The following is a 13,719-nucleotide window of genomic DNA, read 5'->3' as shown; positions in this document are numbered from 1 at the left end:
TAGTTTTACAATGCAAATGGGCACTCTACACATTTCATATCCCCACTTTCTATTGAAAAATGTCTCTCAGTAGTTCTAGCTGCATGATTTTTAGATGAAATATCTATAGAAATATGTCATTGTGATAAAGAGGAGAATTTGGCCAAGAATCAACATTCTTTATGTTACTCTGCAGAGAAAAGCTGTAACAGAAGCTGAATGATGTATTTGGTATATGAAGTGTAATGAATATAAGATGCATAATGATGCAAAAGATGCAAATATTTATTGAGTAATAACTAAATACAAAGGAGACCATATGGATCCTGTTCTACACTGACACCCAAGAATCATAAAATATGTTTGGACAGCTGAATATTACCAAACAAGATATATAGCCAGTGGGCTTGGCATGTTCAAATCCTGCACATTCCAGAGAAAGCACTGGCCCTTGACTAGCTCATGGGAGACAGTCTCCGAGCCCTTGGAATGTTTTGCCTGAAAAGAGTATCTTTGTATACCTGAGACCTTGGGCTATACAAAATAGTTCATGCTAACAATGAAATTTACAGTGATTACCCGTTTTTGTTCTCCTGCGATGCTGGGCCATGCTGTGTCAATTTGACCTCTGGGGTGTAGGGGAGAGGTTGGAGACTTACAGTCATGTAAGCATGGAATGCCTATGTACTAACCCACAATAAAAACGTAGGACAGCAAGGTTCTAGTAAGCTTCTCTGATTGACAATATACATCATACACATTGTTAACTGGGAGAATTAAGTGCTGTCTGTACAACTTTAATGGGAGAGGGTAACTTGCACCTAGTTTCTCCTGGACTCTGTTCTATGCATCATTTGCTGATTTAAATCTGTATCCTTTCACTGTAATAAATTTTATCCATGAATATAATAGCTTTACTGAGTTCTGAGTTCTTCTGGTAAGTCATTAAACCTGACAGTAGTCTTGGGCTCCCCTGGAACACAGGTGAATAAAAGTTCATAAACAGAAAAATAATTCCCAATAGAATTGTGAGACACTAAGTGTCATAACAATATATAAAACATTTTTTAAGTGTGTTACTATTTACAAAAATTTCCCATAAATTACTCTATTTGTTATAGGAATTCAGAAGGAGTGAGAATCACTTCAAACTATAGAGTCAAGCAAGGTTTTATGGAAGAAGAGTCAGGATGTTGAGCTGGATTTCAAAGAGCTCAGCAAAGAAGAGAAGACCAGAATGGGGTAAGGAAAATGCAATCCAGGGTCAGAGGGCAGTAAGCAGAACATTTCACCTGAAGTGTGAGTTTGAGGAAGGTAAGTAAAGAGTTAAGACTGTAAACGCAGGCTTCGGCCAAATTGTAGGGTTTTAATGCTGGTATTGTTTACCATAAATCTAAAAGCTGAACTTTTAGTAAGTTAAACTAGTCAAATTCCAGAAAGTTTCTGTGTGTGGAGAAGGTTCACTATAGAGGGTCTCCGTATGCTGTAAAATTCTGATGATAAAGTGAATCTTACTGCCAGAAAAAAAGTCACTGTAATAATAACCTATTGGGGTTCCACATGTATCCTTTTACAGTGATGTCCACATCAAATTTGCTCAATTTATAACTGAAAAATTGAACTGTCTTCAGCCAGAAATTGTAAGCTCCACCTGTCATCTGAGAATCCAGCTGTGTTCTTTTTGGATTGTTGTAACATCACAGTAATAAGGATTCTGCAATCAGAATTTAGCTCACACTTTTGATAATGATTCATTATCCAAAGCTGTCTCCAGCTCAGCTTCCCTGTGGCTTCACTGGCCCTAAAGCCTCCAAAACTGCTGTTGTCAGGAAGACTCACTGGTATTACTTTTGCTATTATTCACTGACTGCCCTAAATACATACCATTTTCTTTGGAAGTAAGTTGTGGGGGTTGGGATTGGAGTGGGTAGGATTTATAAGGAAAAGATGGCAGGTTTATGCAAGGGCTTGGATTACAGAAAGGCATTAAACCCAATGTAGGTCTTAAAAGGTTGTGATCATGGGCAGACCACCCACATCTTTATTTCTACAGCAAAATATTATGCCAAGCAGCCCATTTCCTTTTCCCCGCAGCTATATAATGATTATAATGGTGTGTTTTTTTGTTTCAAGTGTGTTTCTTCCATCAGGAGTAGGAAACGGAGGTACTCTATATTTGATGGTCCTTAGTTTGGTTCAATGCAAAGTTCAGGCCCTCAAACCATGTTATTGTGCAGACATACTCTCTTTCATATTTTGAAAAATTATCGTCTGTATTTGAATTACATGAACACTTTCTCCAGTTTCTTCTTGTATCAATTAGACATGAGCTTGCAATATTACTGAAATTGAACCATTTATTCCTGTTTCTCCAAAATTTTGTGCTTTCCGTGTATTCTGTATCTCAGTGTCACTAGTATCCACCCAGACTCCAAAGTTAGAATCTAAAAATCATTCTGACTTTTCCCACTCCACTCGTTACTTCCAATCAGCCATCAACTTCTGGCTAATTTACTGCCTGAAAACTTCACCATCCTGTCCACTTTTTTCCCTTCCTATGACTATTCCTTAGTTTGGGCTACCATTATTTCTCACATGAATTGTGGCAATAACTTATTGGCTGGTTCCTCTGTTTCTCATCTTCTATCCCCTAATTCATTTTCTTTTTGAAAATGTATTATAAAATACTGTACTAAATTTTCAGATTACAGAGCAAGAGATACATGATAGTCAGGGAGAGTCTTTCCCGCCACTTTTCCTCTCCTCCCTCCCTTGTTCAATCCTGGAGTGGAACTGGAGAGTGGGGAGGAAGTAGAATGAGGAAAGAAAATATGCCAACTATATCATTTCCTCCTCTCAAGGAGGCCTACACTAAGGTGAGAGGAAAACTTTAATTGGAACATTTTGGGATGGAAAAGGGAACTCTGAGGTAGACATGTTAATTTTGAGATGTCAATTGGGAATTTGGGTGAAGATGTTGAATAGGGAGTTGGATTTATGAATATAAAATTCAAGGCTAAAGGGTGCCCACTCTCACCACTTCTATTCAGCAGAGTACTGAAAGTCCTAGTCAGAGCATTTAAGCAAGAGAAATAAATAAAAGGCATACAAATTGGAAACAAAGAGGTTAAGTTGTCTCTCTTTGCAGATAACATGATCTTATTATACATATGAAGTCCTAAAGACTACACAGAAAACTGCTAGAACTAATAAACAAATTCAGTAAAGCTACAGGACACAAAATCAACATGCAAAAATCAGTTGTGTTTCTATATACTAACAACAAACTATCTGAAAAAGAAGTTTTTAAAAATCCCATTTACAATAGAATCAAAAACACTAAAATACTTAGGAATAAATTTAACCAAGGAGGTGAAAAATCTCTACATTGAAATCTATAAGACACTGATGAAAGAAATGGAAGAAGAAACAAAAATGGAACGATATCCCATGTTCATGGATTAGAAGAATTAATATTATTAAAATGTCCACACTGCCCAAAGCCATCTACAGATTCAATGCACTGCATAATAAAAATTCCAAAGGAATTTTTCACAGAAATAGAAAAAAGAACCCTAAATTTGCATGGAACCAAAAAAGATCCTGAATAACCAAAACAATTTTGAGAAAGAAAAACAGAGCTTGGTGGTATCTCACTTCCTAATTTCAAACTATATTACAAAGCCATAGAAAAAATGTCTCTGACTTACCATGGTCTGACTTGGGATTTTTCAGCTTTACAATGGTGTGAAAGCAATATGCATTCAGTAGAAACCATACTTTGAACTTTGAAATTTGATCTTTTCCCAGGCTAGCAAAATGTAGTAGGATACTCTCTCGTGATGCTGGGCAGCTCCCAGTCAGCCACTTGATCATCAGGGTAAACAACCAATACAGTTACAGCCACTCTGTACCCATACAACCATTCTGTTTTTCACTTTCAGTATAGTATTCACTAAATTGCATGAGATATTGAACACCTTATTATTAAATAGGTTTTGTGTTAGATGATTTTGCCCATGTAGGCTAATGTAAGTGTTCTGAGCACATTTAAGATAGGTTAGATTAAGTTATGATGTTTGGAAGGTTAGGTGTGTTAAATCATTTTCAATTAACAATATTTTCAACTTACAACGAAAATAGTATTGGGAAAAGTTATTTAGGAAGTAACCCCATCATGAGTCAAGGAAAGTCTGTGTCAAAACAATATTGGATGGGCCTAAAAGCAGAAACGTAGACCAATGGAACAGAATAGAGAGCCCAGAAATAAACCCATGCATGTATGGTCAACATCTTTGAAAGGGTGTCAGGAACTCACAATGGAGAAAGGAGTTTATCTTCAATAAATGGTGTTGGCCATACACAAAAATAAACTCAAAATGGACTAAAGACCTAAATGTAAGGCCAGACACTATAAAACTCTTAGAGGAAAACATAGACAGAACACTCTATGACATAAATCACAGCAAGATCCTTTTTGACCCACCTGCTAGAGGAAGAGAAATAAAAACAAAAATAAGCAAATGGGACCTAATGAAACTTAAAAGAAGCTTTTGCACAGCAAAGGAAAACATAAACAGGACAAAAAGACAACACTCAGAATGGGAGAAAATATTTGCAAATGAAGCAACTGACAAAGGATTAATCTCCAAAATTTACAAGCAGCTCATGCAGCTCAAAATCAAAAACAATAAACAACCCAATCCAAAATGGGCAGAAGACCTAAATAGACATTTCTCCAAAGAAGATATACAGATTGCCAACAAACACATGAAAGGAGGCTCAACATCACTAATCATTAGAGAAATGCAAATCAAAACTACAATGAGGTATCACCTCACACCAGTCAGAATGGCCATCATCAAAAAATCTACAAACCATAAATGCTGGAGAGGGTGTGGAGAAAAGGGAACTCTCTTGCACCCTTGGTGGGAATGTAAAGTGATACAGCCACTATGGAGAACAGTATGGAGTTTCCTTAAAACACTGAAAATAGAACTACCATATGACCCAGCAATTCCACTACCAGGCATATACCCTGAGAAAACCATAATTCAAAAAGAATCGGGCTTCCCTGGTGGCGCAGTGGTTGGGAGTTCGCCTGCCTATGCAGGGAACACGGGTTCGTGCCCCGGTCCAGGAGGATCCCACATGCCGTGGAGCGGCTAGGCCCGTGAGCCATGGCCGCTGAGCCTGCGTGTCCGGAGGCTGTGCTCCGCAACGGGAGAGGCCACAACAGTGAGAGGCCCGCGTGCGGAAAAAAAAAAAAAAGAATCATGTACCACAATGTTCATTGTAACTCTGTTTATAATAGCCAGGACATGGAAGCAACCTAAGTGTCCATCGACAGATGAATGGATGAATAAAATGTGACACATATATACAATGGAATATTCCTGAGGCATAAAAAGAAACGAAACTGAGTTATTTGTAATGAGGTGGATGGACCTAGAGACTGTCATACAGCGTGAAGTAAGTCAGAAAGAGAAAAACAAATACCATATGCTAACACATATATATGAAATCTAAAAAAAAAAAAAAAAAGTGGTTTTGAAGAACCTAGGGACAGGACAGGAATAAAGACGCAGACATAGAGAATGGACTTGAGGACACAGGGAGGGGGAAAGGTAAGCTGGGACGAAGTGAGAGAGTGACATTGACATGTATACACTACCAAATGTAAAATAGCTAGTGGAAAGCAGCTGCATGGTACAGGGAGATCAGCTCAGTGCTTTGTGCCCACCTAGAGGGGTGGGAAAGGGAGGGTGGGAGGGAGACACAAGAGGGAGGGGATATGGGGATAAATGTATAAATATAGCTGATTCACTTTGTTATAAAGCAGAAACTAACACACCATTGTAAAGCAATTATACTCCAATAATGATGTTATAAATAAATAAATAAATAAAATTTACATTATTATTTTAATGCCACAAATGGAATTAAGGGATCAAAAGGTATGTTAATTTCAATGGCAAAAAAAATAAATTTTAAAAAATTAAAAATAAATAAATAAATAAATCTTCAGAATAAATAAATGGTGTTGGGAAAACTGAATATCCACATGCAAAAGAATGAAACTGAACCATTATCTTACACCATGCACATAAATTAACTAAAAATACATTAAGGACTGAAACCATAAAAGTGGAAGCAAACATAGGGAAAAATCTTGACGTGGGTCTTATAGCAAAAATAAATAAGTAGGACTCCATCAAACTAAAAGGCCATAAAAAGGAAGGAAATCCAGCTACTAGCAACAGTATGGATGAAACTTGAAGGCATTATGTTAAGTGAAATAAGACAGACAGAGAAGGACAAATTCTGTATGATGTCATTTATATGTGGAATCTAAAAAAAAAATCAAACTTATAGAAACAGAGTATAGAATGGTTGTTGACAGGGTCTGGGGGCTGAGGGAAATGGGAAGATGTTGGTCAAAGGGTGTAAGCATTCAGTTATAAGATGAATAAGTTCTGGGGATCTAATGTACAGCCTGGTGACTATAGTTAATAATACTATATTGTATACTTGAAATCTAATAAGAGTAAATCTTAAATGATCTCACCATATACACAGAGAAAGGTAACTATGTAAGGTGATGAATGTGTTAACTAATTTTATTCTGGTGGTCATTTCACAATATGCGTATATCAAATCATTATGTTGTATACCTTAAATTTATGCAATTTTATTTGTCAATTATATTTAAATAAATCTGGGGAAAGTATAAGTAAAAGTGAGAAAAATTTACTTCCCCCAAAATAAATAAAATACAATAAAATTTAAGGCTGGAGATATGGATTTTGGAGTCTTCTGGATATTAGTGGGAGGCTAGATGAGACCTAGCCTAGGCTAGATAGAAAAAAAGGGAGGTTCAGAGACTGAGACATGGGGCCTTCCAGTGTTTAGATGATGCGTTGATGAGGAGAAAACATAAAGGAGATTAAGAAGGTGCTTCCAGAAATAGGGAAGGAAAACCAGGCTAGTGTGTCCTGGAAGTCAAGTGAAGAATGTGTTTCAGTGAGCTGGACTGATGGCCTTTGTAAAATGGTGGTGAAGAAGAAGCAAGATGAGGGTGGACGAATAACCACTGTATTTAGCAACATGGAGATTGTTGGTGACCTTTCAATATCAGTGAAGGGGTGGGAAGAAAAGCCTAATTTGAACAGACTCTAAAGAGAACAGGGGAAGAGTCATTGAGGGTAGAGAGTATAGAGAAGGAAAGGGTTTTGCTCTAAAAGAAAATGGGGTGGTTGCTGGAGGCAGAAATGGATGCTAAGAGGATTTTTAAGATGAGAGATGTTTGCATGCCACTGAGCAAGAGAAAATTGATGACACAGGAAAGAGAGAGGAGAGTGACTAAGCAGTGTTCTCGAATCAGCAAGAGGGGATTGGATCTGGTGCACAAGTGGAGGGGTTGTATTTATCTAGGACTGTTGATAGTTCTTCCAAATTAACAGGAGAGAAGGCAGAGTATATGGTCATAGACGTTGATAGGTGGGTTGATGCAGTGATGAGAGTTTGTAAAAGTTATTGCCTGATTTCTTCAATTTTCTCAGGCAAATAGAAAGCAAGGTCATCAACTGGGAGTGAGGTATTGAAAACTTTGAAAAGCCCCCCTTATCATCATCAACCTATCTATCAATAAAATTCAGCCCTCTTAGCACTTACCATTAGCATGCTCTATATTTTGCTTACTTTTCATGTGTGTATTGTCTATCTTCCCACCAGAACATGAACTGCATGAGAGGAAGGTTTTCTGTCTGATTTATTTACTGCTATAACTACAGAACCTAGAATACTACCAGGTAAATAGGTGTTTGGTAAATAGTTGTTAAATTAATTAATGGAAGGATTTTGTGATTAATTAGGCTTGGGGTGCATTGAGTGGGCTTTTTAATATGAAAACAAAGGAAGTATCTGTGTATCATATAAGAGTGAATATCCACATGCAAAAGGATGAAACTGAACCATTATCTTACACCATGCACATAAATTAACTAAGAAGCTATGGGACTTGGGGGACATATTATCCTAATCGTGAGGGGAAACCAGGTTGTTGAATGGCTTGAAGAAAAAGGGAAGAAAAATAGGTTGGTTTCTACTGGCACACTCCTGAGTTTGGCTCATTCAACAAATTTGTTATAATATACAGTTCAGGAAAAGGAGCATCTTCACTTGCCTGAAAGCATTCTAAAGCCTGGAGAACATAGTTTAGATTGCTTGTGGGTTAGACAATTGAGAATGTTCAGTCTCCTTTTTAAAAACATGTAGCAAAAGTTTCAAGTTCAGCATCTGACAGTTTGACAAATTGCAGGACTGGTGGACAAAGGGAAATGAGTTTTAATAAAACATTAAAATCCATGGTTACGTGGTATACTTTTTGGGCTCCATATGTTTCTCTGCCAAAATCCAGCCCACACTTCAGTAACTAACTTATATACAAACATCTTGAACATAGCTGCGTCAGTAATAGTTTCCAGTTACATATAAAGCAGAAACTAACACACCATTGTAAAGCAATTACACCCCAATAAAGATGTTTAAAAAAAACTATTTAAAAATAGTTTTAAATAGTGACAAGACATTGAATAGTCTTGGGATATATGAAATGGAGTCAGAGACAGAAATTCTTGTTACATGTTAATGTGCGACCACTCATTATCTTAAAAAAAATCACCTTTCTGTTGGTCATGCAAGGGGATCAAACAGATTCAAATTTGAATCTTTATCAGTCAAGGATGAATTAAGTGCAGAGAAACCAATCCAGGTGTTTCCTCCTTTCCTCCCTTCCTCCCTTCCTCCCTCCCTTCCTCCCTCCCTTCCTTCCTTCCTTCCTTCCTTCCTTCCTTCCTTCCTTCCTTCCTTCTTTCCTCCCTCCCTCCCTCCCTTCTTTCCTTCCTCCCTCCCTCCCTCCTTCCCTTCCTTCCTTCCTTCCTTCTTTTTTTTTTAATGCTAGAGTTTTCATGCAGAATATTGTTTATACAGTTGATGAAAGGGCTGAGAAGCTGATGGGAAAGGGGGCAGGGCAGGCAAGTCAGAGATTTGCAAGAACAAGAAGCAGCAACCCCTAAGACTAAAGCGGCAGGGAGGAGGTGGATTATCAGAGCCCCAAACTGAGGCCATCTAATGGGAGCTAGAGCTATAGCTAGACCCATTAGACCTGGAGCCACCAAGGAGCTGGAGCTGCTTCTGGAAAGGTTAGCCTAGGCAAAGCAAGGAGTAGGACTATCCTGTCTACTTTTCTGTGGCCTCCTAGTCTCTGTTACTGAACCGAACTTGGGTTCACTCACCCAACATGCAGCAAAGCCAATCTACTGACACCAGGCTGTGGTGAAGGAAAATATGGTGTTTATTTGCAGGGCACCAAGCAAGGAGAATAGGCAGCTAATGCTCAGAAGATGCTGATGGCTCTTAGGGAAGGGTTTTTAAAAACAATTTAGGGGTGAGAGTTGCAGGGTGCCTAATCAGTTCATGGACATCCTTCTGATTGGTTGATGGTGAGGTAACAGAGTGATATTTGGGGAATCTTAATCATCAATCTTCTGGTTCCAACCAGTCTGGGGTCCGTGTGTTTGCAGGCAACATGTAGGCACCATCCTCCAGTGGGTGGGGGTCTTAGTTTCTGCAGAACAACTCAAAGATATGCATCAGATTGTTATCTGTATCTCTTCAGTTGGAACTAGGAGTCCTGTGGCTCTATTGTCCTAATCATTAACTGCTTGAGTCTGCTCTTTGGATCTCAGGGAAGGTCAAACAAGAAGCGGGGGAGGAGGGAGGCACAGGGGTGTTTGTACCTGGGAAGGCCTCACAGGTTCCTGCTTGGTTTCAGTCCCCCCTTTTCTTCAATACTTCTCAATCCTGAGGGGAACAGAGGCGGGACAAGAAAGGGAATATAGTTTTGGATAAAGAGTTATTCATAAACTCTGGGGACTTAGTTTCCTCTCCACCAGGTCCCTACCCTCCTATCCCTTGGCTGAATACATCCAAAAGGCACAACAAAGGAACCTGGGAAATATAGTTTCTGCTAATAGACAGCGAGCCAGAGAGAGGGCAGAGAGTATATATGACAGCAAAGAAACAATTCAGAAACTCTGTTCAATCTTTTATTAGCTGTGAGTCCTTGAGTGATTATTTTAACTTTTGCTTTCTTCATCTGCAATATGAAGGATACCTACTTCATAGGAATTTTGTGATTCCAAATGCAATAATGTATATACAATGCCTGATTCATAGTAGGAGCTCAGGACATCTTTTTCCCCCTTCCCCATTTACAAATATTCCTCAAAGCATTGCTTTCCTAGAAAGATAAAGAAACTCATGAGTCTGAAGAGAATTTGGCTACCAAGTCTTATCTTTGGCGCGTCTTTAATTTCAGTAACCTTCATCAAAAGCAGCACAGAACCCAAAGCTGACCAAAAGGGGGCAGTTCTCAAAGCTCATATTTGTCAAGAATTGTTTCTCTGAAATCTCAGTCACTTTGAGGTCCCCTGACAAGATAGAGTTTGTAGTAATGACCACAAAAATCAGTGAACAAGTGTTTCTAGAAGAGACTAAAGTCAATAGCCCTTAATCCTTGCTCCTAAAATAGGGTGTTGTAATTTTTCATAGATCTTGAAAGAGAGGGTTTTAATCACTGCACTAAAATCTTAAGGGAGACCTATCTCTTGACAGTAAAACTTGCAGTCAGGGTTAAGAATGGTGCTCACAAAAGTGTGCATGAAACACAATAACACCTCATTTTTATAATTTGACCTAATTTGAAATTTGGGGTAACTTTGTCTTGGAAAGATTTAAGTTCCTGCTGAAGGGTCTGATTAATTTAATTCATCAGATACTTACTGAATCCCTACAGGTGCTTCTGACCGTAGGCTGGGCTGAGGAAAACATACTCACAGTGCTTGTAAGGTGGTCCCTACTTTCAAGGCATTCATCTTCTAGTAGGGTTTCCCTTGATGAAAAGGTTTGCATAAATTATGAGTCAGGAAGCAAATTCAATCTATTTAATAAAAAGCTTTAAGTAAACAAATTGTATGACTCACTAAAAATAATTTTTATCTCTTCATTAAAGCAGGCTGTGAACTTTTATTTTGCTTAGAGTGTTAATTGCAATAGAATGAATGATACTTTTTTAGCAATAGCCCTGGAATCAAAATCTGACTTTGTCATATACTAGAGTGATTCTGTGAATAATGATATCTGCTCTGTAGTATTTCCATGGCAGATAACTAAGGAAATATGTGAGAGAGTTTGTCCCACCACCTGGTTCCAGATTCAGAAATATTTGATGATTCACATTCTTCCCTTCTCTGGGAAATGCTCCACCTCTTAGTGATCAATTCAAGTTATCTGATCATTGGACAGTAATAAAAAATGATTTTAAAATATTTTCTGTGTTTTAGAATTTTTAATAATTAGGCATGCCCTATCTAGAGTTTATTCAAATTAAAAATGATTTTGTTTTGTTTTTAATTTATATATAAGAAGCATAATTGAGGGGAATTCTTTTTTCTCCAGACTGTTACAGGAATTTAGGAACTAGAGGAAAGTTTATGAAAGCAAAAATATTTTTCTTAACTTCAAAGATAGCACCACAGCTATCTTTTTGGTGTATTTTTCCTTTAATCTTTTAATCAAAAGTTTTCTTTATGCAATTGAAATGATACTGTATATACATATGCATTTTGGTATCTCGTTTTGGGGGGGTAACTTTATATTATACACATTTTCCATGTCATTAAACACACTGTAAAGCACCATTTTCCACTGTTAAAAAACAAAATCCAACCAAGTAAATTTGAAGATCTAATTGACTTTATTCAATGAATCAAGCAGCATCCCATCAAGAAAGTAGAAAGGAGCTCTGAGGAGCTGTACAAACTGGAAGGTTTTTAAGGGCACAAAGAGGGTGGGACAAGGAAGTCATAAACAAAAGAAAGGATTATTTCAGGCAAAGTGACCTTCCTTTAGGGGAAGGGCAGGGGTCCCTCAGGCAGATTACCTCAATAGTGCTGATCAGCTAATTCCAGATTATCTGGTAAAGGTCATGTTCCTGGGTGTGGCTGAAACTGCAATTAAGCTTTGGTTTGCTGTCATGGAGTTTAGCACAAGTGTTTCTTTTCAGCAATAGAGATGTATCACAATTATTTAAGGGGATTAAATTATTCCCTTAATTTTGGGCCCTTTGCTTATATTCCATTTTCTTTATTATAAATAACACTGTAAATATATATTAGTGTATAAATATATACACATTGTTGGATTGTTTCATGAGAATGGACATCTAGTAATATATTTACAGGTCAAAGTTTGTTTGGTTTTTTTTTGACCGCACTGCACGGCATGTAGGATCTTAGTTCCCCGACCAGGGATTGAACTCGTGCCCCCTGCACTGGAAGTGTGGAGTCTTAACCATTGGACCACCAGGGAAGTCCCCCCCTTTTTTTTTTTTTTTGGTACAGGTCAAATTTTATAAACTTTTTAAAAGCACTTGATAAGAGGTAACAAACTGAGTGCATCAGCAATAGCCCAAGTATTATAATATTTTTAGGTGTTTAACTGTAAGGAAGAAAATAATGTATATTATTTCAACTTTCAGTTGTTTAAATAATAATGAGATTGGGGATTTCCTAATATGCTTATTGGCCATTTGAATTTCTTCTTTCGCAAATTGCTTGTGAAAGAGCAAATTGTTTTCAATTCCATTCAGTAAATATTCCTTTAGCATTATCCATGCTCCAGATGTTGGAACAACAGGAGTTGGTGTATAGAGATGCATAAAATGTAACCCATATCTTCAAGGAATTCTAAATATCAAAGGAGAGAAGGAAAAAAATAGTATCATAAGATCAGTAATGGAAACAGAAATGGTTTGCAGTTAGAATAGAGTAAGGAGTGTTTAATCTCTGAGACTGAGGAAGTTTTTAAAGGATGAATACAAAATTTCCAGGCAGATAGTTAAGGGAAGGGCTTTTCAGTACAGAGTTAAGAGCATGCACAAAGTCTCGAAGTTTGGAAGAGCAAATATTCAGTAATTAGAAGTAGTTAGCAACTACTGGAGTATGCAGTGGGTCAAGAGAGGATGGAGTGGGCAGAGATGAAGGTGGGAAGATGGAGAAGTTTGCAAGAAGCAAATCATGATGAAACTTATATTCCACGCTGAGCAGTATGACTTGACCCTGAAGGTGATACATAGCTTCTGAATTCAGCCTTTTTATCTAATAATTTATGATTTCATAACTAAATAAGTAGATGGCAATTTAAGCTTTTTAAATGTCTCATCTGTAAACTAGAACAATCTGTTTATATTTTTGCTATGCTAAACATGTGATGTTACCTTGGAAACATGAAAATTATCTTAGGAAACAGACTGATTGCCTTGTCCATAGATCAATCCCACCAGGGCCCAGTTATTTCCCTGATATCACACACATTCTTTATCTACTTAGTTCTGGGAAACTGTGGCACTTTCTATGCCACAAGCAAAATTATATGTATTTTAACAGTGTCAGGCAATTTTCATTTTACATAGATTCAACATCCATGTCCTTACCAAGACATTGCATGACATTTCATTAGGGATATAATTAAGCCATATTTCCCTTTTTATAAGTTAAAGTTTAAAAATATAGATGTTAATTTGACAGTTAACCATCACCTTCCCCCCGAAGGTCAAAGAGTCCCAACTAGCCTCGGGCCAAACTATGTAGGGATCCTCTCTCCTGCTCTAGTTCTGTC

The sequence above is a fragment of the Grampus griseus genome (genome assembly GCF_964374135.1).
Source record: "Grampus griseus genome assembly, chromosome: 5".
NCBI lineage: Eukaryota > Metazoa > Chordata > Mammalia > Artiodactyla > Delphinidae > Grampus > Grampus griseus.
This window is presented reverse-complemented; position numbering follows the sequence as displayed.